General features: G+C 47.5%; 1 protein-coding gene across 14 annotated transcripts in view; it reads left to right on the plus strand.

Moving 5' to 3' along the window:
* Positions 1–247: 247 nt before the first annotated feature.
* Positions 248–24,727, plus strand: part of TRERF1 (transcriptional regulating factor 1) — a 210,231-nt gene continuing 185,751 nt past the window's right edge. For 9 of the 14 annotated variants that reach the window (XM_079780575.1, XM_079780564.1, XM_079780565.1 and 6 more), the window contains exons 1-2: positions 1,137–1,258; positions 1,679–1,763. The gene's annotated coding sequence lies outside the window, so the exon portion shown is untranslated. Of the gene's footprint in view, positions 405–788; positions 828–1,136; positions 1,259–1,356; positions 1,414–1,678; positions 1,764–24,727 lie in introns of those variants that run through there. The other 5 variants (XM_079780574.1, XM_079780573.1, XM_079780577.1 and 2 more) reach the window with 5 other exon arrangements.

The following is a 24,727-nucleotide window of genomic DNA, read 5'->3' on the forward strand; positions in this document are numbered from 1 at the left end:
CCCGGAGCGCCGGCCTCTCTCCCAGCCCCACCGAAGCCGGGGTGCAGTGCGGGGGGTGGGGGTGGGGGTAAGGGGGAGTAGGTGCACACCGTCTCCCCGCAGCCCACCTCGACCATGGCATCTTTGCAAGGCCTTTGACAAAATAAACCCCAAACCCAAACCCCAGTCGTTAGACTGCAAAGCGCGTTACAATAACCGGGACGGCTACGCAGGAAGCAATCCTGCACTGGCCCGGGTCTAAGGCGGCAGCTTCCCGGCCGCGCCGCCTTCTCCTGGGCCTCGATTTTCCGGCCACGCCGGAGAGTCTGCCACATTTCGGTTTGCAGACAGGTCCCGCGCGGGGCCCCAACTCGGTCCTCGCCCCCCGCCCCATCCTGGTCCAGACTCTCTCCAGCCTACAAAAGGTGCAACCTCATGCACATGCAGAGCAAACAAATAAGGTCGGCAGCGCAATGCCGGGGACGCTGTGAACAATGCGTGGGGCGGCCCGCGACCGCCGAAGCGAGGCGCCCCGGGGGACACGGGCCGCGGGCGGCGGCCGCGGCGTAGGACCCGCCGGCCGGGCGCTGGACACCTTACTTCCTGCTTCCCCGCCCTCGGCCAGACCCAGCTCTGCGGAGGGATATCTCTCCCCTCTTCTGTCCCCCTCTCTCCCTTCCCCCGCCCTCCCCCCTTTTTGCTTTTGCTCCCCCCCACCCCCCACCCCGCCTTTCTCCTTTTGCAAGAAAATAATTTGACAGTCGATTTGCTGACAGGGGAGGAATTTGCATCCTGGATTAAAAAAAAAAAAAAAAAGACCGAGAGGAGCTTGGGAACGGTTGCTAGGGGTGGGTAAAGGGTGAAAAAAGGGGGGCGCCGGGGAGCAGATAAGGAGGGCTGAGGGAGGGGCGAGGATGGGGAGCAATGCAAAAGGTAAGGCCAGGTTACCGCGGCTCGGCCCCGAGTGGGCTGCGGCCGGGGGAGGGGCGAGAGATACATATGTATTTCTGTCTTCTTAGCACACCCCCTTCCCTCTAAGCGATGGCTGAGAGGCGGTGCATGCAGACGGGGAGTAAGTTTCCTGAAGGGGAGGGTGGATGCACGCGCGCGGCCCCGCGCTGCAAATTTCCCCCGGGGAGGGAGAGTGGCTGGATGCGGAGAGTTTGGAGTTGCTGGCGGCGGAGGGCAGGAAGGGGAGCAGGGCCGGGAAGGGGGTTGGCGGGCGCTATATCTGGGAGTAAGTTTCCAGGATCAGCAGAGCCTGCACGCTTGCTCGCTAGTAAGTTTCTGGCCGGGGAGGGCGAGTGGGGAGGAGGAGAGGGAGGGGTGCATGTATATAGAAGGGGGGAGGGGGGAGCAGATTTCCTGCGGGGAGGCTGAATGCATATGGAGAGTAGATTTCCTGAAGGGAGGGTGGAGGCATAGACGGACCGAGTAAGTTTCTTGCTCGGGTGGTGGCGGAGGTGGTGGGTTGGTGCTTTGGTAACGCTGAGCTTCCTACCCGGGTTGGGGAGCACGCTGTTGGGTGGGGGTGGGGGAATGAAGGGCCGGGTTCCCTGCTGGGGAGAGGGGCTTGCATCTGGGGAGTATGTTTCCTGGCGGAGCGATATTTGTTTACTGGCTGAGGGCAGTACTGTAAGTGAGTAGCGCTTCGAGAAGGCGGCTCTGACATAAATTAATATTGAAATTACTCCATCAGCTCTGCTTCCCCCCCATCTCGCCCCCCAAGCGGAGACTGGTCTTCTTGTCGGATTGCCCATGCACTTGTTGCAGAAACAGCCAAGGTAGGCAAGAAGCTTATTAAGTTTCATGTTTTTAAAAAATTAGTTGGGGGGGATGCTCCGTGAGAAGGTGGGGGAGGGGAAAGAAAAGTCTCTTCTCTCTCCCCCCCACCCCACCCCCCACTTCTTTACTTTCAGTATGTTAACCGGGCCTTCTCTCTGCTTCCCTTCTTCCCTCTTCCCTCTCTGTGCTGCACGGCATCCCAGCAAAGGGGGGTGGGGGTGCGATGGGCCCTAAAATTGGCCGATCGGGCTTAGAGGGTGGTGGTGGGGCTGCACTTGAAGGTTGTGATGCTATAAAGCCGTCATTCTTCCAGCCAAGAAACCGCAGGACCCTAGGGGTGTGCCTTTTGGGGTTTTTGACATGATGCATATATGTATATATATACGCGCCTGTGCGCTCTTTGGGGGCTGAGCACCCACCAGAAGTTAAAGCGGCCACCCAGACGAGGGAAATGTGTGAGGGGGTAAACCTGCCCCTCCAGGCTTAACTTCAGTTTGGAAGTTGTTGCTGGTGATCTAAATAAATAGATGTTAGAAAACAACACAAAATCACCCATTCCCTGGCGGAGGCCGAGAGCACCTGGCCCGGGGCCTCTGGTCGACGCTAGGCTGGGGCATGTGCGCCTGCCATCCCTCCGTGAAAAGAAAATGACATTCCGGTTCCTCCGTGTGCCTTGGACTGGCCTGTTGGAGCCAGCTTTGTGGAAACTTCCCAGACACGGCGGCTTTGGCAAGTGAAAGTACGTGTGGAAGCCGGTTGCTAACAGCGTGGCCTGGGCTGTCTTGTGAAGTGTGCATGGAAGTGATGCTGAGGAATGACGGATCCAGGGATGGCTGAAGGGTTCTTTTAAAAAATGCCTCCCGGGCCGGCTGGGTGCACTTTTTAGCAGGCCTTGGAGCAGAGCGTTAAGAAAGGAGTTTTCCGTTGTCCCAGTTGGTACCAACCTTCTGCATCATTAACCGTTTCAAGAAAGCAGTCTGGTCACCAACGATGGGGTTTTGTGCCCACTGGGAGGAGAACAAGCAAAAGTACCCAGCGGTTTACTAGTTAACCAGCAGTCTTTGCCTGTTTCCCTGGTACTCAGCCTTCTGGTTTCTGCAGATGGGTTGTAGGTCTTGGCTGTCAGGTACCTGGATTATGCTGGGAGTTTTAACTTTGCCAGGATAATTTTAGCACCAGAGGTTCAAACCCAGACATGCTTAGTAGGGTCAGGAGTAAACACTAGGCAGTGTGGTTAACTAAAGTTGGTTAAGCTTTCTGCAGTTCTGTAGCCAGGCTCAATCCTAGCAGGGAAAATAATGGGTTTAAAAACATTTCTCTACATGTTACGGATGGACAGTGCTTTCTTTCCTTCCTGTTATCAGACTTCCAGATTGAGAATTTGTTATTTGGCAGCTTGAGAGCTGAGTTAGTTGGGAAATAAATATCGCCATTTATCAACTGTTCCTAACTAGGCATTAGTTAAACAAATTAGCTATTAATTTTCCCCTGCTGAAAGTCTGCGTCTGGTGGTGTATATGCTGGGAAGGTAAACAAAACCTTTATGTGTGTTTACCCCGGGATAGTGGAATTATTGACATGGCTACCCTCGAAGTCGAGAGCAGTCTTTCAGGGTTTTTTTTATTCTTACAGTTATGAGATTTATTTTATTGTCTTGCTTTGGCCATTAATCAAGTCACAGTAGCTTTTTTTTTCTCTTCTTCTGGGAATGTTCTTGTGGTAATAAAGGTTTGAAGGCCCATGAATCATAATTCATTCTTTTAAAAATATTGTGGTGATTGTCAGGATTTGATTTATAGGAATTGATACAGGGAGTGACACAGCTCTTTGGGCCCCGCCCTTTTAGGCATGTCCGTTTTTGCCAAAGATTTGTTGAGAAGCCAGCTTGACGTCTCAAAAAGGAGCGTTTCCGTCTGCTTTATGGGCATTGAGAAGATTAATTTTACAGGATCCATAGTAAACACGAGTCTTTTCACAGCTTGGTAAGCAGGCTTCCACATAGCAGGCGTGTGTTAATATCACATAGCATTTACGTGAGCTTGCTGTGAAAACAGTTGCTCTATGAACTGTGTGGAAAGTACTCCGTTTGGCTTCCTTTAACCCGCTTGGGCCTGTGGTTTTTGTTGAGGTAGGAGCATTAATTATAAGGGAGGGGACTGCTGCTTATATAATAAAGTGTGTGATCAAAAAAAAACACAAAACACAACCACAAAGCTTATTTATCATACTCTTTTTCTTATCCTTTGATGGTTGGGTTGGTCATAATAATCAAAAGCATTGTTTTCTTGGGAAAAGTATAAGGATTCTCCATAAAGTTGATTAATCAGAAAGTATTGACATGGTTTTGCATTCAGTGGTTGCCTCGAGTTTACAGTATTTGAAAAGTGCCCAAGAACTTTTAAGGTGGTTTGATGCTCACAGCAGGGGGAAAATGTCCAGTTTCTAGCATTTCTGGCCTTCAGATTTTTTTTTTTTAATTAGGATTGCACAGTTTGATCCATGAGTTACATCTGTGTCTGAAATTCTATCACTCGGTCTTGTGGAGAGAGCTCTCCAGAGAAGTCTCCAGAGGTCTTGACAGTGTCTTCCTGGGCCAACGGCCAAATTGCTTCATGGACTTGTGCTGAGTTGATTAACTTCCGTTTTTGTCTTCTCATGGAGAGAGTGGAGTTGTACCTTGGCATCCCAAAAAAGACTCTTGAGTGGCCTGGTTACCTTGACCATCAACGCAAGGAAAAACTTAAGAAAGCCTGCCACTGTCTTGGAAAAAAAAAAAGTGCATGGTTGATACCCAATTATCTGTGTTAATAGAGAGTGGCACATAATCCGAGGCACCGAAAATAATTTCGGTTCATCTTGGAAGTTTCCCCTGCAACCAGCTGGCTCACCTGTCTAATTATGCTTGGTCAAATCTAAGGTTAATTGAGCAGACCAGAAAGCCTAGTGTGGCTTTACCCACTGTCTGTGGAAAATTCACACGCGGGTAACTGGGATTTGGTGGTATATTTGCCATAGGGTTCATGATAATGATATTGTATTAATGTCGATTCTGGGATATCTCATATTTCACTGTGGGCATTTTTTTGGGGGAAAGCTCTTGATGTTTTTATTGACTTTGAACATTCACATGTCCAGTATAGTAAGGATCCAGACAAGTGGCTCAGACCCCAGGCAGTACAAACTTGTGCTGATTGTTCTGGTCTGAAAGCAGTCGAATTCAGCTCATTTTATTTCTGACTTCATAAAACTGTGATTTAGGGAGGAGAGAGGGTTAGGGTCAGCGAGGATCTTGTGGATTAGTAATATTTCTGAATTTGCATGTTTAAGGGGAACCAATAAAATAAAGAGGATATTAAGCAGTTGCTTTCTTTTGTGGGGAGAGGAAGACCAGAGCAGCTGGATCTGTCCTTGGCATGCTTTTCAACGAGGCTGCTGTGGCGTTTTAAGGAATAATATAGGCTTGAGAACATGCGTTTGATTCCATGGCACCCTTAATCTGTTTTTATTTTTCTGGGTTAAATAAAATACACAACAAAAAGACCCTGTGGTATTTTATAAGGATTTTCAAGTTCTCTGGGCAGCTGCTTGTAGGGCCTACTGGTTAATTTGGGTTTACTGAGGAAATGGATGATTTTTGCTTTTTCCTCTTGGAAGGCAAGCTGAGAATGGGTGGGGTATGCTGAGCTATTGGGCTTTTGGTTTAGCAATATTAAAACATTTTTTGTGGGTTTTGTTGTTGTTGTTTTTTTATAGAGAGGAAGGGGGGAAAGAACCTGCGTGCCTAAATGGCAGCGATAAGTCTAGGCTCATAGACGCTAACAGTTATTTTCGTGCAATGGCCGACTCTGGTTTATTCATTTGTACATTCGGCAGTTACCTATTGAGCACCTATTATTTGCTAGGCCCTAAATTTAGGCTCTGGGAATATGTTGATAATCCAGAACAACATCATCAACTCCCTCTACCCATCCCCCACCCCTCTCCCTAGTTTACAGTCAAGAGGGGAGGTTGACATGTAAAGGAATAGATATTGCAAAATGTGACAAATGCTCTGATGAAATAATCCCAGGGAACTAGAGCAGCCTGGGAGAGCCTCTCTGGGGATGGGGGTGGGAGAAACAGAGGGCACCAGAGGACAGCCTTGGTGGAAGGTCTTCGGCTCATTGAAGAGAGGCCCGGTGGATAACGGGAGGGAGCGAGGGCACAGGAGATGATTGATCAGGCAGGGCTCTGGGGGCCTTGAAAGGTTTGGGTTTCATCCGAAGAGGAGTGGGAAGCCATTACAGTTAGCGGTGACACCCCCTACCCAATGCACTGGTGGAGAGGGCCAGGTGTGGAATTGGGGAGCACAGTAATGTGGCAGTTGGAGCAGGTCAGGTGGGAGGTGATAGAAGGTGAATGGCGGGGAGCAGGTGGGTGCCAGACGCATATTGAAGGTAGAATGAATGGGCAGGGCTTGGGGGTGGATTTGGTGGGGGTTGGGGAGGAGGAATCTAGGATAACAGGTTTCTGACTTGAGCAGTTGGGTAGATGGGTGGTGCTGTTTGCTGAGATGGGGAAGAGGGAGAGGGAGGGGAGCAGAATCACGCCGTTTCTATTTGGGCTCCTTGGAATCTGAGATGCCTGTTTGACTCAACGAGGAGATGTTAAGCAAGCAGTCTGATAACAGCATCCAGTGCCAGAGGGCTGGCCAGGCAAGAGATGAAAATGTGGGCATCGTCAGCCAGGGGGTGGCATTTTAATCCAGGAGACTGGGGGACAGGTCCTGAGGAGCCTGGAGGGGAAAGGCAATGCGTGTGAGGGTGTGTGAGATAAGGCCGGAAAAGTCACCAGTGGATTTGGCGAAATGGAAGTCATTGGCAACTTTGCGAACAGTGCCAGTGGAGCGGTGGGTTGGGCAGAAGCAAGGTTGGAGGGGCTGGCAGGGGACTGGGAGGCGAGGGACTGGCAGTGGCACGTGGAGACAACTTTTGGGCACAGCTTGACCCAGAAAGGAGGCCCGAGGAATGGAGTGGGAGTTGGAGGGACACGTGGTAGAGGGAAGGGGTTTTCTGAGGTACAGGTGGTATATGTGTGTGCCGATGCGAAACAGTGGAGCGGGGGTGATGGATCAAGAGCACTGGGTTGGGTCGCCTGAGCAAAAGCCCTTGAGGCCTGTGGGGGAAGATCTGGCTTTTCCTGGAGGAGGACACTTCCTCCATGTGGCCAGAGTGTGGGTGCAGGTGAGGGAAGGTGAGGGAGCCGGGCCCTGAGGTGCTCTGTCTGTCCAGGCTGAGGCCGCACACCCCCCGGGAAGGGCTTTGGGCTCAGGACTTGAGTCCTGCGGAGACTGCAAGGGTTAAGACTGCATCAGAAAATTGTGCTGCATTTTTTTTTTTTTTTGAGCATTTGACTGCATTACTGAGCAGTACAGAGGAAAGAGCAGGCTCTTTCGCTTGGGAAAAGAGTCTTCAGTTCAAGTAATTTGGGCCTCACATTAGATTTATTTGAAAACTGTGATTGGAAAAAGACCTCCGTGATGTTCAGCCCTGTTCTAAAGTTGGTGGGCACTGGGTCATACATACGTTTTGAACAAGAAGCTCCAGAAAAAAAGGGCAGAGGTCTGCCCCTCCTTCAGGCTGCCTTTCATAAAAAATATGCCATCGACTGCCCGCCTCTGTGCCAAGCACGGGGTCTGCATGGGAGGTGGGTGGGGGAGGAGAGACAGTCAGAAAACCTGGGGTGGGGTCCAGCTCCATCTTCGCTCTGGGCGAGGGGGCCCCTGAGCCTGCCTCCACATCGGCAAAAAGAGGGTGATGAGGGCGATACCATCTGTCGCCTCTCTTCTGAGACTTGTGAGGATGCAATCAGATAATGTACGGAAAGTGCTATGTAAACTGTAGCAGGCAGCAGCGAGGTGAATTGATCTTCAGCCAGATCTTTTCAGATATAAAAAACCTGACAACCAATGAAACGCGTCCCTTAATTTTCCAAAGCTTCTACTAAAAGCTGTTCACCGTGTTCACTCCCATTTATGTTTCCTCCTCGAAGCGACTTTCTGTTTGGGGTTTTCAAGCCCTCTGTGATCCCTTTGGCGAAACTGACCTCGCTGCTGGAAGGCAGGCATCAGAATGCTGGCTGTGAAAGGTCAGTCATATTTAGAATCTGAGACCGGTCCAACCAAAGGGCCAGACGTGCTTGGTTTGTGAACTGGGTGCGGGGGAACCTTGAACCTTCTACCCAAGAAACCTGACTGTGGTCCCCTGCTGTTAGCGTCTTCGTTTGGTTCAGCGTTCGTTCGTTTTTGCAAATGAAAACTGTGGTGCAGACTGGGTCTACCTAAAAAACAGTCCCTTAGCCTTTAGTCTTACTGTGTATGCTGGGAAGTCATTTCCAGTTTTAAAAAAATAGCCCATGCCCTCGCCAGTTTGGCTCAGTGGGTAGAGCGTCGGCTTGCGGAGCAAAGGGTCCCGGGTTTGATTCTGGTCAAGGGCATGTGCCTCCGTTGCAGGCTCCTCCCCGGCCTGGGCCCTGGTCGGGGCACGTGCAGGAGGCAACCAGTTGATGTGTTTCTCTCACATCGATGTTTCTCGCTATCTCTTCCCCTCTCTCTAAAAAAAAAAATCAATGGAAAAATATCCTCGGGGGAGGATTAACAACAACAACAAAAATAAAAAATAGCCCGTGCTTTTCACTAATCAGACCCTGGCATCTGCTCAGTAGGCTGAGGCTCTCCTTTCTTTCTGCATTAACTTTTATCATGAAAAACCTTTAAACGTATAGAAAAGCGGACAGTAGTGTAATGAACCCCTCGTCCCCTCACCTGGATTCGGCGGGCAGTCGGATTTTGCACACCTGTGGATAACAGGACCTTCGGTATTTATTTGTGTAATAAATACAAGTTGTCAGTTTTGAGAGATCAGTGGAACCGATATCAGTCTGGTTTCAGAGAGAGGGGAAAACAAACAACAAAAAAGCACAGAGGGAGGAAATGGATGCCGCCATTGAAATAACTAGTGTTTACCTAGGTCCAAAGCCTCTTTGACTTGTCCTGTTTTATCGGTGTCTTGCGACAGCCATGGGAGGTAGATATTATTCTCATTTTACAGCTGAGGAAAGTGAGGCTCAAGAAGTAGAATTGAAAACATAAAAATAAGCGATTAACCTGGAGTCATATGACCAGCCAGCTTTCAAAGCCCGGGTTTAATGCCCAGAATGTAAACGGTCTCCAAATTTTATTGCACTCTCAAATAGCTATTGCTATGCAGTCTTAAGTAAGAACGTGATAGAATATATGTAAGAGATCATGGAAACCAAAACGTTCATCTGGGAATTTCAGGCTTATACGTCTAGTGACCTTCGTTGGAAATACTCGGATGAGTTAAGCGTGTTTTGGGCATTACATTTTTAAAAACTTGAATTGTCTGGTTCCTTCTGGAGCACACAGCTTTAAGCCTGCCGCATAATTAAAGCCAAAACTTGACTTGAACAAATCGCATGGCTATTCTCCATCAGCCTCCTACTCGCAGCCCAGTCCCTTCTGCGGGCCCCGCGGTGGAGGAACCAGGGCAGACCGTGGTCATTTTTCGATAGTGTGGCCTGTAGTCTCCGGGCCTGGCTTCGGACATAGCTGGGCCTCGGGCAGTGTGCTACCCTGGAAGGTTTCCTGAGGGCCTCAGGAGTCTTTGTCATAACGAAGGCTGCTCTGAGGGCTTCTCTTCATCTTTGGGAAGTTGCCACCAACCTAACTTCTTTGCACGATTTTTTAGAAGGAAAAGAAAAAACAAAGATGGGTTTGATGCCCACGGAGTTTTAATAGGAGTGTCCTTTGAGTCCCCTCTGTTGTCATCACAGTGGGAGATACCAAGCTCCCTTAACATTCAACCGAAGGATGCCAGTCCTTAAGTATTGGGACTTGTTCACTTTTCTTTTTCAGTTGGGTGAACACATGTGAGCCAAGGGGTTTTCCTGGGGAGCCACAGTAGGTGGGACATTGAGGGGTGTCTTTCCTTTTGAAGAGGCTGAGCTTCTTCAGAAACCAGTATGAAATTCAGACAGCTTCACCGTGCAGACACTCATTCCTGGAGTCCTTCTTGAGGGCCCCATGTGCCTGCTTGTGGGTTAGGGCTTCGGGGTGGGCTGGAGGGCGAGTGCTTGGGCTCTGCAGCCCTTGGTGCTGTTGGCATACTTACCGCTGGGCGTGTCTTCCACCCCTTCTAGACTGCCCGGGGGAGGGCAGAACTGGGTCATTCATTCTTACGCCCCCAGCACCCAGCACAGAGCCTGGCGCTAGTTAATGCAGTATAGATGCTTACTTTATTTAAGAACCAGCTTTTTGTTGTTGTTTTGCCTTTGGTTTTTTTTTCCTCCACGGGTTGTTGTTGGAGGAGAAACCCAGGGCTCTCTGCCACCAGGGTCAGTTCTTGCCGCCGCTGAAGGAGATCAGACTAGAGAGATGTTTCCTTCCCTCTTGCTTTCGTGGCCTCACAGCCTTTAGCTGGGGTGGTTTAACCGAGCTCTGAAATGCAAATGCGGCCCCATCCCCCACCCCTTTTAATAAGTGACATTTTGTTAAATCAGTTATTCAAGGCCTTATCTATATTTCTGTCTGTGCTGGCTTAGTCAAAATAGGAAAGAGAGTGAATATTAGATTTCTTCCCGCCCCTCCCCCCTCCCTCCCCTTTGAGCAACTCTACATAAGATTTCTGATAGGGGAGGGGTGCTGTGTCCTTGAAGAAGTAAACGCTGCACGCAGAAAAAATGTGGAGGGCTTTGACTTGTAGCGAATGCTGTTTTTCAGCAGCTGTGATTTTTCCATTTTTCTTTTTCTTTCTGTTTTGATTAGTGGAACTCATTGTGCTCCAGGGTTGGGATTGCGTTGGGGGAGGGCGAGGAGAGAGAACAGCTTTTACTGGGAGAGCTCGAGTTGGGGAGGAGGAGGTAGGGGAGAAGGGATTTATTGAAAATATATGTCTACTTCTGCTATGATAAAGCGGCGGGCATGTAAAAATGCAAGGGGGAAATCATTATTGTGGTAATGTAGGCAGAGCGCCGCTTTCTCATTAGCAGAGCTTAGCCCACGTGGAGGAGGAGGCTGCCTGGCTGCTTGGAGAGTTGGGGTATTCAATAATAGCAGAAACTCAGGGGATTGTCTCCATCCCCCCTGCTCACCCCCTCCAGCTGCCTTCTCCCTTCTTTCTCCCCTCAGTTTGTAACCTTTCCAAAGCTGCTTGTTGGATTTCATGGTCTCCTTCCTCATCCCTGCCACTCCAAAATGCTGTAAGGACGGTTTAATTTTTAGAGTTAGAGGGAAATAAAATAAATTTCCTCCTGGGAACTCGAGAAGAATTTTGGCAACACGTGATGAGTCAGAGATTGGATTCTGTCCATCCCAGAGAGCACCAAGGAGCAGCTATTTAGGGGCTCCGGAATTTGCATATGGGGGGTTCCAAATTGCTTGCTGCTGTTTACAGAGAGCTTACTGTGTGCCTGGCACTGTGTAGATGTGCAGTCAGTCAGCCTCCCAACGGTTGTAAGAGGCCGAGGTGATGCCCACTTCTCCCTCGAGGAAACGGGCTCAGAGCATCCCGGCACCAGCTTAGGAGCATGCAGGGCAGAGTTTCGGAGCTGGTCCCCAGACCCAGGACTAACTCCAAAGACTGGCTCATGATCTTTCGTTTTGCTGCCTTTGAAAGCTGGCTAGTCCCTTCCCCCGTTCAGATCTCTAGGTTCGGAAACCTGTGCAAAAGAGAACCACTGCAAGGCCGGGTGTGGACAGTGATGGGAGGGCGGGCAGGATGTTCCCGAGGACTCATCCGAGCGGTCATTCCAAGGAAGGTCGAGGTTAGGCATTCACATCTTTGTTAGAAGAGGTGAATACCCCGCCCCCGCCCCTGCCAGGCCACTTGTTCATCAAGCTTTTATTGAGTGCCTCCCATGTGCCAAGATTGCACCAGTGGCTGGAAATACCAGGACAAGTCAGAGACAGAGCTCAGAGCCTAGTGGAGGATGGTGATGAGGACATATAAATGTGATTCACGATGATGCCTGGCTAGGAAAAGACAACATGTAGAAGTAGTACGTGCGAGAGCCGGTGCAGAGCAGCCAGGGAAGTCTTCAGGGAGAGGTGGAACATGGTGGCCTGTGTGGGTTAAGTGGGGGCTTGCCGGGGAGACAAGGGGGAGGGAACAGCATGGTGAGTATAAGAAGCCACATGCAACCTGGCCTGACCGAAACGTTACTTCAAAACTTACCTACTTAACTTCATTGCTATCAGCTTCAGTTTAATGCTCTAGCACTGTGCTGTCCAGTATGGTAGCGGTTAGCCATGCATGGCTATTTACATAGAAATTAATTAAAGATTCAATAAAATAGACAGCTCAGCTCCCCAGTTGCACTAGCCTCTTGTCAAGAGCCCTGTAGCCACATGTGGCTAGTGGCTACCATATTGGAAAGCATCTAGAACATTGTGCATCAGTGCAGAAAGTTCTGTTAGCTGACACTGCCCACACACTTGGCTCCTAGGTTTCTTCTGCAGGGGATGCCTCCTCCTTTGCCCCTCTTCTGGCTCATTCCCGCTTCCTCCAGGGGCCTGCCCTAAGCACCCAGCCTAGGCCTCTCTCTCCCTGTCCATCTGCATCGCAACAATCGCTCTGTGTCTGTCTCCCCAGCAGGACTTCTGGCTTCTTAAGGGTGTAAGCCAGGTCTTGTTCATCCTTGTGCCATGTCCTGTTTATCATTGTGCCCCCAGTACCCAGCTGGGGCCTGGCACCTGGGAAACTCTCAGTGACAGGTGCAGGTGATGGGGCTGGAGAGGTAGGCCGGGATTGGACAGGGAGGACCTGGTGCCATGTTATGGAGCTTGGTCTTGACCCTGTAGGCAGTGGGAGTCACTGAGGGTGTTAGTGAGGAGGGCTGTGTGGGGGAATGGGGTCAAGCCTGCTTCATGTATTAGAAAGATTACTCCGAGAGGTGTGGAGGACAGGCTGGAGCGACTGAGCTTGTAGGTCAAGAAGTGAGTGAGAAAAGTGCTGGGGTGCCCTGCATGACCTTGGGAAAGTCACGTCAGCTTCCTAAACCTCAGTTTCCTGAAATGGTCACATCTACTTGGATAGGTCGTTGGGAAGATTAATGGCAGAATATACGTAAAAAAATCAGTGCTGTGTCAGCCAGAGGGTGACATGTGCTTGTGGAAGGGAAGTCATGGACGCCACAGCCTGCTGAGCAGACCCATCCCCTTTCCCCGGTCAGAATGTCATGGCTCAGATTTGCACAATGGTCTCCTGCTTTTAAGGCCTGGAGGAGACTCGATTCCAAGCTTCATTAGAGCTGAGACTTGTTTTTCACTGAAGTTGTGTAAATGGTAAGTGAAAGTAGTTCCTAAACCTTCCTTTTGGGGAGGGAGACTGCAAATAGTACACAGTAATTATAGAGGATTTGGAACATATTGACAGGTACAAGGAAGACAATAAAAATAGCCTTTAATTCCTTCCTAGTAACATTTAAATCATTTCCTTCCAGAGTTTTTCTCTAGGCAGCATAATCTGGAGTCAGACTGCCTGGGTTTGAATCCAGGGGCCTTCACTAACTGGAAATGATAACACTGGCCTGTAGGGCTGGGTGAGATGAAATGAGATGATGCATGTAAGACATTTGGGGTGTGCCTGGCAGATAGGAAGTTCTCAGTAAACACTTGCTATGATATTATGCTTTAAAATAGTATGAGGGGTATTTTGAATGTGTTTTAATATATTGCTCATTAAGTAAATGTTCCTTAGAAACTGTTTTTCTTAAATAGTTGTTTAGCATCCTCTCAGATGGATTCTATAGTTACTAAATATTTATTTATTATTTATTAACTAGTCTCTGTTATTAGAAATTTAGCTTATTTATAATTTTTGACTATTATAAATAACTAGAGGCCCAATGCATGAAATTTGTGCAAGCAGCTTGGCCCTTGCAGCCCTCGCAGCCTCGGCTTTGTCCTGAAGGTCGTCCAGATGGTTGTTTTGCTGTTCGGTCTAATTAGCATATTAGCTCTTTATTATACTACTAGTGGCCCGGTGCACGAAATTCATGCAGGGGAGGAGGGGTGTCCCTCAGCCCGGCCTGCACCCTCTCTAGTCTGGGACCCCTCGGGGGATGTCCGACTGCCGGTTTAGGCCCAATCTCACAGTGACCAGGCCTAAACCGGCAGTCGGACATCCCTCTCACAATCTGGGACTGCTGGCTCCTAACTGCTCACCTGCCTGTGTGCCTGATCGCCCCTAACCCCTCTGACTGCCAGCCTGCTCACTCCCAACTGCCCCCTCTTGCTGGCCTGATCGCCCCCAACTGCCCCCACGTTCAGCCTGCTCACCCCCAACTGTCCTTCTCCCCACCCCCTGCTGGCTTGCTTGCCCCATCTGCCCTCCCGACCTGGCCTGATCTCCCCTAACTGCCTCCGCCTCGGCCCCGCCACCATGGCTTTGTCTGGAAGGTCTCCTGATCTAATTAGCATATTACCCCTTTATTAGTATACATAGGATGCTTTGATGAACATCCAGGTACATAAATCTTTGATCACATTTCAGATTATTTTCTTTCTTTCTTTTTTTAAAAATATATTTTTATTGATTTCAGAGAGGAAGGGAGAGGGAGAGAGAGATAGAAACATCAATGATGAGAGAGGATCATTGATCAGCTGCCTCCTGCACTGGGGATCGAGCCTGCAACCAGAGCATATGCCCTTGACCGGAATCAAACCTGGGACCCTTCAGTCTGCACCAGCTAGGGCTCAGATTATTTTCTTAAGATAAATTCCTGGAAAGGAGAATTGCCATGTTAGGAAATAGGCATTTTTAAGGTTCTCGATAACATTTCCTAATTGTTCCTCACAAAATTTAAAAATTAATTTGTGTTCGCACTACTAGCATATGAGAGAGAGTGCTCACCTCACTTCATCGTTGTTTCCCAACAATGGGGATTCTTGTGTCGCAGGGATTACCTTCTAAACAAGACGCAACACTTCTCGGGGCTTCATTTCTTCTTGCTGCAGGCGGAGTGCAGGTGTCTCTTGCATGATGACTGTTACTTGTTAATTTAGCAAGATCTTTGTATTTTTGTTGTGGAAAGACGGCGCAGATGACCTGAATTATTATCAGGAGTGATTCTTTCTGCTGAGTTAGGGTTTCCTCATGTTTATGGAGAGACAACTTGAGGCGTGCTCTCACACCAAACACAGTGAGAGAGCGGCCAGGCGCTGTCTGGGGCACAGGATGTGTCTGACACCTGGCCTGTCTGTGTTGGCAGACCAAAGCATTCTTCACTCATACAAACGTTGCCAATAATTGGCTGCAGAATTACAGGGTCTCTGTCCAGTTTTCTAGGAATTTGTTCTTTTTGAACCTTTGTAAGAAAATGAAGGCTACTTTCACCTCCCTCAAGAAAATACTGTAGTCGTTTTATATGAAACCAAATATTGAGGAAAAAAGTTGTTCTGAAAATGCCGAGCAGTATAAAGAAAATGAAAACCAGTCATCATTTCATCATCTTGATAGAGAACTTCTGCTTCAAAAAGTTGTTTCTTTCTAGTATTTAAAAAAAAATACATATCTTTACATAGTTGGATGCTTTGTGTGCGTGATTTTATATTTTGATTTTTAGGGCCTACCCTAAATCAATACTTTAACCATTTCCTGGACAATACAAGCTTCTTATAACACTTAGACTCCTTTTATGTCCTTAATGCTTTTTGAGGTTCTATGATTTTTTAAAATATGTTTTTATTGATTTCTCTTTTAGAGAGAGAGGAAGGGAGGAAAGTAGGTTTATGGTTGTGAGTATGCGAAACAGTTTATTCTTGTATTATTATTTATTACTTACTAGAGGCCTGATGCATGACATTTGTGCAAGAGTAGGCCTTCCTTCCCCCGGCTGCCGGCACCAGCTTCCCTCTGGCACCTGGGACCCGGGCTTCCCTCCAGTCACCGGCAGGCACCTGGGACTGGGCTTCCCTCGCAGCCCTGGCTTCATCCGGAAGGACGTCCGGTCTAATTAGCATGTTATGCTTTTATTATTATAGATTATACTAGAGGCCCAGTGCATGATTGAATCATGCACGTGTAGGGTCCCCTACACGCTTTCGCTTTTCGCGGTGGAGCTGGGTGCCTGTCCGCTGGTGTCGGAGCAGACAGGCACCCAGCTCCCCCACTTTTGATGGTCTGCGGCCACTGAGGGGGGCTACCCTGCTGTTGAGAGGCGCAGGGGGCGGGACTCCCACCCCCTGCACCTCTCAACGGCCGCTGAGGGGGGCTGCCGCGGACACCTGGCTACCCTGCCGTTGAGAGGCGCAGCTGGGTGTCCGCGGCAGGCCCCCTCAGCGGCTGCGGATCTGGCCATTGAGAAGCGCAGGGGGCGGGAGTCCCGCCCCCTGTGCCTCTCAACAGCAGGGTAGCCCCCCTCAGTGGCAGCAGATCTGTGCCTCTCAATGGCCGGATAGGCCACCCCGAGTACTGCCCCCCAGCCTCCCGCCGCCCAATCATGGGCGTAGCGGAGTGATGGTAATTTACATGTTACTCTATTATTAGATAGGATTATTTTCCATATGAACAGCTGTGCAACTACTTTTGCCCCACCCTGTATATTAAATTCCACAAGACATTATTTTAAAAAGTCAATAACTTAGATTAACACACATATTTACTCTTTTTGGTGTTCTTTCTCTCTTCTTGTATAACCATGCTCAGTTCCTCTCTCAGATTAGTTGCCTGTTGTCTAAAGAACTCTGTTTAGTTGTGTGTGTGTGTGGGTGGGTGGGTGTCTGTGTGTGTGTGTGTGTGTGTCTGTGCCTGTGTGAGTGTCTGTGTGTGTGGTGGAGTGTGTCTGCTGGTGTCACAGTTCTCTCAGTTTTTATTTGAACACCTTCATATTTGGAGAATATTTTCACTGGATATAGAATTCTAGCTTGTCTTTTTTTTTTTAAAATATTTATCTTTTAAAGATATTCCATTGTCTTCTGGCTTCCTTTATTTCTATTAAAAAGTAATCTGTCAGTTTTATCGTGGTTCCTTTGAAAGTAACATATTTGTTCTCTTTCGCTTGGTTTTTAGCAGTTTTACTATGATGTGCGTAAGTGTGGTTCTCTTTGTATGCATTCTTCCTGGAGTTTGGAGAGCTTCCAGAATTCATGGCTTGTTTTTTTTTTGTTTTTTGTTTTGGAGGGGGGTCAGTTTTAGAAAATTCTTAGGCAGTTCTCTTCAAATACTGCTTTTGCTCATTATGTCTCTGCTCTTCTCAATTCCTATACATACTAGTATGTTGGACCCTTTCATGATACTCTACATGTCCCAAAAGCTCATTTTTATATTTTCTCTGCTTCAATATGAAAATTTTTTCTACTGACCTATCTTCCTGTTCACCAGTCATCCCTTCTGCTATTTCTTATTTGTTGTCAAACCCATGAATTCAATTTTTAATTTGCTTTTATTTTTTGTAAATATTTAATTACATATACCAGGTGTACCGGTTATTAATGTGGATTTTGTAATCATAGAAAACATGATAATTTCAAGAGAAACATCAAAAGTGCTTTATTCAAAGTAATGTCCATCGCTAGCTACACATTTCCCCATCTTTAGGTAATTTGTGGATACCGTCCCAATAGAACTTTTCTTGTTTTGAAGCAAACCATTCAGAGACCCAATTTTCCACTTCTTCGTACGTTTTGAGGTGCTGCTCAGAAAGTGCATGTGCCATCAATTGGAACAAGTGGTAATCAGAAGGAGCAAGGTCTGGTGAATACAGTGGGCGGGTTAATACTTCCCAGGCAAGATCTTTTAACATGTCTTTAACTGGTTTTGAAGTGTGTGATGGTGCGTCATCATGAAGCAAAATTATTTTGCCGTGTCTTCTGGCCCATTCTGGTCGTTTTATGATCAAAGCATGGTTCAAATTGATTATTTGTTGTCGGTAGCGATCAGTATTAACGGTTTCACCTGGTTTTAGAAGCTCATAATACACCACACCTTCCTGATCCCACCAAACGCAGAGCATTGTCTTTTTTCTGAAGCCATTTGGCCTTGCAGTCTATGTTGATGGTTGACCTGGATCAACCCATCATTTTTTGCACTTGGGATTCTCAAAATAAATCCACTTTTCATCACTAGTCACAATTTGATGCAAAAAAGACTTTCTTTTGTGGTGTTGAAGCAACATTTTACTGATGACTTTTTGGTTTTCCATTTGTCTTTCCTTCAGTTGATGTGGCGCCCATTTTCCTTCCTTTAAAATCTTTCCCATTGCTTGTAAACGATCGGAAATTGTTTGCTGAGCAACATTTAATCTTTCTGCAAGTTGTTTTTGAGTTTGACATGCATCTTCATCCAATAATGCTTGTAATTGTTGGTCTTCAAACTTTTTTGGTTGACCTGGACGTTCTTTGTCTTTCATATCGAAATCATCACTTTTAAAGTGTTTAAACCAGCGTTCACAAGTATCTTGAGATGGAGCATGTTCACCATAAGCTTCCCAAAGTTTTCAGCAGCATTTTTCTTCAAAATAAAGTAATGAATTAAAACTTCCCGTAAATGCTCTTTTTTTTGGCATGAAATTTGACATTTTTAAGTGTAAAAGTATCTATGATGTTAACACCTTTGGAAAATTTGACTTAAGAAGTTTTGAAGCTTGTTGTCAATACAACAAAATAGCATACATATCAAATCGCATATATATCAACATATGTATAACTCCATCTATTGAAAACAAATCCGCATTATTAACCAGTACGCCTGGTAAATAATATATAATAATATTTATATATTAAAAAATATATTTATATGTATAATAAAATATTTTGAGTGGATGGCTTTTCTTTTTTTATTTTATTTTATTTTTTAAATTTATTTTAAATTATAGTTGACATACAATATTATATTTGTTTCAGGTATACAACATAGTGATTAGACATTTATATACCTTATGAAGTGGTCACCATGATAAGTCTAGTACCAATCTGGCACCATACATAGTTATTACAATATTCTTGACTATATTTCCTATGTTAAACTTTACTTCCCCATGACTAATTTTATAACTAGCAATTTGTATATAATCTCCTTTATTGTTTTTGTGCATCCCCCTATCCCTTCCCATCTGGCAACCATTAGCTTATTCTCTGCATTTATGAGTTTGTTTTGTTTTTTCATTTACTAATTCTTTTTTTTTTTTTTTTTTTTTTAGATTCCTAAGTGAAGTAATATGGTATTTGTCTTTCTCTGTCTGACATGTTTCACTTAGCATAATGCCCTCTAGGTCCATCCATGGTGTCACAGATGGCTAGATTTCATTATTTTTTTTATGGCTGAGTAATATTCCACTGTACTTATGTACCACATCTTACTTATCCATCCTTCTGTTGAGGGGATTGTGGTTTTCTTTTGGTTTGGTCCTATTTGCTGAATACTTGGTCATTGTTTTTTGAATGCTGGGCATTTCACGTGGACAATGTAGAGGCTCAGGTTGGTGCAACACCTTGAGTCAGTTAAGGCTGCTCTAGTTTTGATTCGCGCTCACTTGTAGCGTGGGTGTTTGTTAGCGTCCCTCTTATATGGTAGTCCCGGATTTCCAAGTTTTGTTTCTCTGCCACTGAAACCCAAATTTCTACTTGACTTTTTAGCCTTTAAACAGCCTCTTTCTGCTTGGATGCCAGGGTCCAGCCCTCTCCTCACAGGGCTTACGTGTCAGCAGATGCCTGGAGGGGAAATCTGCAGAGCACCGGGCTCCCTTCTTTGTGGGTCACTTTGCTCTGGTACCTTGGCCTGTCAGATCCTGGATGTCTTTGTCGCCCTGAACGCCAGTGTTTGATCTTCTCAGTTTAGGAAGAAAGCTGCTGCAAGCTTGAATTTGCTGCTTTCTCTTTTACCTCAATGTTCCTTCTACCAGATGGGAAAATGTCCCGAGGGGAAGCATTAGCTACTGATACACACCTCATTGAGCTCCCCTTTCCTCTAGGAGCTTGGTCCCTCAAGTCTCAGCTGTCTGGTTGCACTCCCATACCTTCACACAGTTGTTGTTCCTGTTATTATTACTGTTTTGTATTTTATCTGCCTTTATTGTTGTTCTGTATAGTCTGATTAGTTTAATAGTTGTTAGGTCATAATAGCTGAAAGTGAAGTCTAATTCTGTATCTTTTATTATCTGCCTCATAAGTATTTTTCATGTCTTTACAATTTCTTTATTAAGTGATTTTTAATATCTGCACAAAAACCCCTTCTTGTGACTTTCAGGATTTACTCAGCCATTCTTCTACTGTCAGATATTTAGGTCATTTCCCATAATTTACTTTTATAAATAATGCAGTAAATGTCTTTGTGCAAAGCATTTTATTAATATTTTAAAGAAATAGGACTTTCAGAGTTGAAAATATTAATCAGTAGTGATTTTTTTTCATGTATACATCACGTACATAATAAAACTGTAGACCTTTTCTCAGATATTTCAGAAGAAGCTTTCCTTTTTTTAAAAAAAAAAGGGTTTTTCTTGCTTTAAAAATATTTACATAATGCTTACCGTGCGCCAGACATTCTTTTACATGCTTTATTCTACAAACTGTAATTCTCCTAGGAGCCCTCGGACACTGGTACTAGTAATGAACCTGGTTGTAAAGGTGAGGAACCTGTGGCACGAGAGGGTAGATCACTTGCCCAAGGTCAGACAGGTCACTTGCCCAAGGTCACACACTTGTCCTAATGCAGAGCTGTGCCATGCATTCTGGATCTAGAGCCCATGTTTTTAGCTCCTACAATGTGCCATCTTGAGTTAATGTTTTAATTTATTACTTATTTTCTACTAATTTTAGCTTATTCCTGGGCTTCCCTCGCCTTTCCTTAATTGGGCATTATTTTTCTCCTCTGCAGTGTGGTTGCTGGGGGATAAGTGTGGGTGTGGGGACAGTTTGGGGAAGGAGGTACCATGGACTGACGTTGTTTTGGGGACTAGGGCTTGTGTGGTGGCAACTCACTTTATAGATTGGCCACGTAAGGTTGCCTGGTGGCTTTTAGTGAATCTGTTGGTGGTCTCTGGTGTGGATTTAATGACAAGGGACTTTCTGCTTCCATCTCTGTTTTGACTGGTTAGTGTTCGCTGGGCCACTGCCTTTGCACTTTAGAGAGGAACAGTAAAGTAATCTTTCTCTTTCCAGTTCCACTTAACATCAGGATAAAGAGGAAAGAGGTAAGAAAATAAATAAAAAATAAAAATAAAAACAAAACAAAAAATAAAGAGGAAAGAGGTGTAAAGAGAGGGCTCATGCACTGGTTGGAATATCAGGCCAGCCACAGGGCATCAGGGATTGAGAAGATTAAGTGCTGGTGCATTGGATCTAGTAAGTTGCAGCGAGTGGATGAAGAGTAAGGAGCCTACAGTGGATAGAGCGTCGGTCTGCGGACTGAAAGGTCCCAGGTTCGATTCCAGTCAAGGGCATGTACCTTGGTTGCGGGCACATCCCCAGTAGGGGGTGTGCAGGAGGCAGCTGGTTGATGTTTCTCTCCCATCGATGTTTCTAGCTCTCTATCCCTCTCCCTTCCTCTCTGTAAAAAATCAATAAAATATATTTAAGAAAAAAAATTATTAAGAGTAAGGAGCCTATTGAACTTTGTCTCTCTTTGGAGCTTGCTGTGCTGTTCCATGTGTATCTCCAGGTCCCTCTCTGTCATATTTTCCTGGTACCCATGCTCCTCTCCCGTCTTCCTACCCATCTCCCATCTTCCCTTTTGGGTCCAGCATTTGGGAGGGTGGGAATCGGCTGTTTTCCTTTGGGCTGTTTGAGTTTAGAACTTGCAGTGATTAGTCAGAGAGGGCTTTGCAGGAGAGGTAGCTTTGAGCTGTATTTATTCAACGGTGTCAAAGGAGGTTCCCAGGAAGAATGACCGAATGGCAGGGGTACCTGTCCCTTCCCTGCTTACAGCCCTTCAGTGGCCCCCTCCTTAGTCATTGAAAGCCAGAGTCCTTACAATGGTCTGGAGACACCTTGTCCCTTCCCCACATGCTTCTGTGACACTACCTCCTTCTATCTACTGTTCTCCACCTGGCTCACTGCTCCAGCCACATTGGCCTGGCTGTTCCTCTAACACACCTGGCATGTGCTTGCCTCAGGGCCTTTGCACAGGCCATCCTTTCTGCGTGGGTTGCTCTTTCAGAACCTAGATACCCATTTGCATTGCTCACTCTCTCCTCCTTCGAGTCTTTGCTCAGATGTCTCTCTCTTCCTCATTGAGTTTTTCTCACTGCTGTATTTAACACTGGGCCCGCCTCCTGCCTGATTTTCCCACCCCCCTTTATCTGCTCTTTTTTTTCCCCAAAGCACTTTAACCTCTAGCATTCCATATAGTTTACTTGTTCATTATCTTTACGGTCTCCTCCCTCCTGGAGTAGGAGCCCCGAGAAGCCAGGGATATTTGTGTGCTTGCTCCCTGCAGCATCCGGCGCGCCCAGAATCATGCAGGCACCTAGTAGGCACTCAGTACATGCTGAATGCGGGGTCCTTGGGGGCTCCGTAGGCCTTCCAGCTCAAGAGACCTTTATCACATCTTAGGATCTGGAAAATCTCTTTGCCTGTTGGAATTTTTTTTTAATTAAGATTTTTATCATTGTCATCCCCTTCCCCCTTCCAGTTCATTTGAGACTGTTATGAAACAAAACTCATTATGCTTCAGAATCTGACAGAGCTGAGGCCCTGGGGAAAGTGAGAGGAGGCAGCAGCCGCGTGTGCTTCCTGACGTTCCCCCTCCTTGCTTTTCTCTGTGGTGGTTCACTTAGGACTGGACCCCACTGGGTGGAGCTGAGCAGGGACCCCAGACCTCCCAGGACACATCGAGGGAGGGTCTGTGGTCAGCCCGAACTGACCTTCCAGCAGGGAAGGCTCTCTGCCGTCACCAGTACTCAGGATGGAGGAAGAAGGAGGCAGGCTGGAGAGGAGGGAGAAGGAGGGATCTGCATTTCCTGTGGTTCAGTTGGAGGAATCATGTCACCAGGGGAATAGGAGTGTGGTCCTCCTTGAGTGTGACTTTTAGTTTTCACTTAAAATAGGTGGATTTCATTCATTTGTTCAACAGCAGTAATGGAATGCCTGTGGTGGTCCAGACAGGCCTGAGGGGCTGTGGGCCTGAGACCGGAGTCAGATCTCCGCCTACTTCTCCTTCTACTGCAGGAGGGACACCACCAGGGACCGTGGGTGTAACCCAGTGGCTCAGAGCCAGTGTGTTGAACTGCTCCTGGATCTGTGGGTTCCTGGGAAGTGGGAAGGCCTGCTGGGAAAAAGTAATGTGTGTGGAAGGGAGGGAGGCGGCAGCATGGATGAGGAAGTGGCTTAGACTCCTCCCAGCATTCTTTTTGAACCGTTTCCCTAAAGGAATCCATGCTCTGGCTCTCAGAGTCCGGGCAGGCCTGTCCCCTGACTTCCAACAGGCCACGGGTTTGTTCTAGGCCTCAGACCTCCAACTCTGAATCTTCTTTTGACTTTTGGTCTTTCTTATGAACAAAGGAAGAGAGCTTAGAGAGCAGTCTTCTTGGATCAGTACAGGAATAGGCCAGCATAACAAAATGACGGATAAGCTATCAGCGTGCAGTGGGGTCAGGTGTGGAGACCTGAGAGAGGAGCGTGAGGGGAGCCTCGGCCCCCCAGCCCTGAGGTTTCACCCTCTGCCACCCCTACCACCCCAGTCTTGGTATCTCATCTGCTAATAAAGTAGCGATACCAACTGATTTGAGTTTCACCTCCTTTCATTTCCTCTCTCCTGTCTTCTGGTTCTGGGGCCAGAGTGAGCTTCAAAAAGCCACCAACCGAATGAATGATCAGCTTCTGAAAAATTGAGTGTGCAGAACTAAAACTATGCAGTTGCATTATAACGAAGATGTACTGATAGAGTAAGGGGAAATAATTGAGCTTACAATTGATGCATTGTCCGACCAGAAGTTACATAGGAAGGAAATAAGTGAAATGATTTCACCCTGGTTGGTTCTGGGCCTGTAGCTTAGTTGTTTAGAATATGAGGCTGGGGAGGCCAAGATCCAGCTTTGAGCCCCACTTGACCAGTTACCCAGACTTGACTCCTAGAACCGCCCAGATGGCCTGCCAAGCCCACACTGGCTGGCTCTCACTGCAGCTCTGGATTGTACACGACTTGGTGCGATCCATTTCGTCCATGGAAGAAGACAGTGCTCCAGGCATACCTCCTACGGAGATATCAGGAGTCCCATTTAAAAAAATCTATATATATAAAAAGCCAGTGACCAGAATGCCAGAACGACCAGTCACTATGATGCCCACTGAGGCCAGCAAACTGGCCCTATCAGGGGTTGACGCCGGCTGGCCAACCTCCCGTGGCCCCGCCCCTGATAGGCCTCTCCCACCCCAACAGGGGGTGGGGCTGGCCAGCCAATCTCCTACAGCCCCTCCTCCTCGCCCAACCCCACCCCAGATTGGCCCCCCACTGTGCTCAGGGGCGGGGGGGGGGGGCTGGCCAGCCAACTGCCTGCAGCCCCTCCCCCCAGCTGGCCCCGCCCCCAATGGGCCCCCACCACCCCCATTGGCCTGAAGCCCCTCCCCTCAGCCAGCTCTGCCCCCGATGGGCTCCTCACACACCAATCAGGGGTAGGGCTGGCTGGCCCACCGCCCACAGCCCCTCCCCATGGCCAGCCCTGCCCTCAATTGGCCCCCCCACCCCAACCGGGGGTGGGGCCCACCAGCCAATTGCCTGCAGCCCCTCCCCCCAGCCATCCTGGTTCTGATTGGGCCAGGGCCAACCGGCCAACCTCCTGCTGTTTCCTCCTCCCGACAGGCCCGGACCCGATCCGCCCTGATTGGGGCTGGGCCGGCAGGACCCCACCCGTGCATGAATTCATGCACTGGGCCTCTAGTCTACACTAATAAAAGAGAAAGATGCAAATTGATCGTACCTTCGTGATGCCCACCAGCCAATCAGGAATGAGTATGCAAATTAACCCAACA

Source organism: Cnephaeus nilssonii (genome assembly GCF_951640355.1).
Source record: "Cnephaeus nilssonii genome assembly, chromosome: 9".
NCBI lineage: Eukaryota > Metazoa > Chordata > Mammalia > Chiroptera > Vespertilionidae > Cnephaeus > Cnephaeus nilssonii.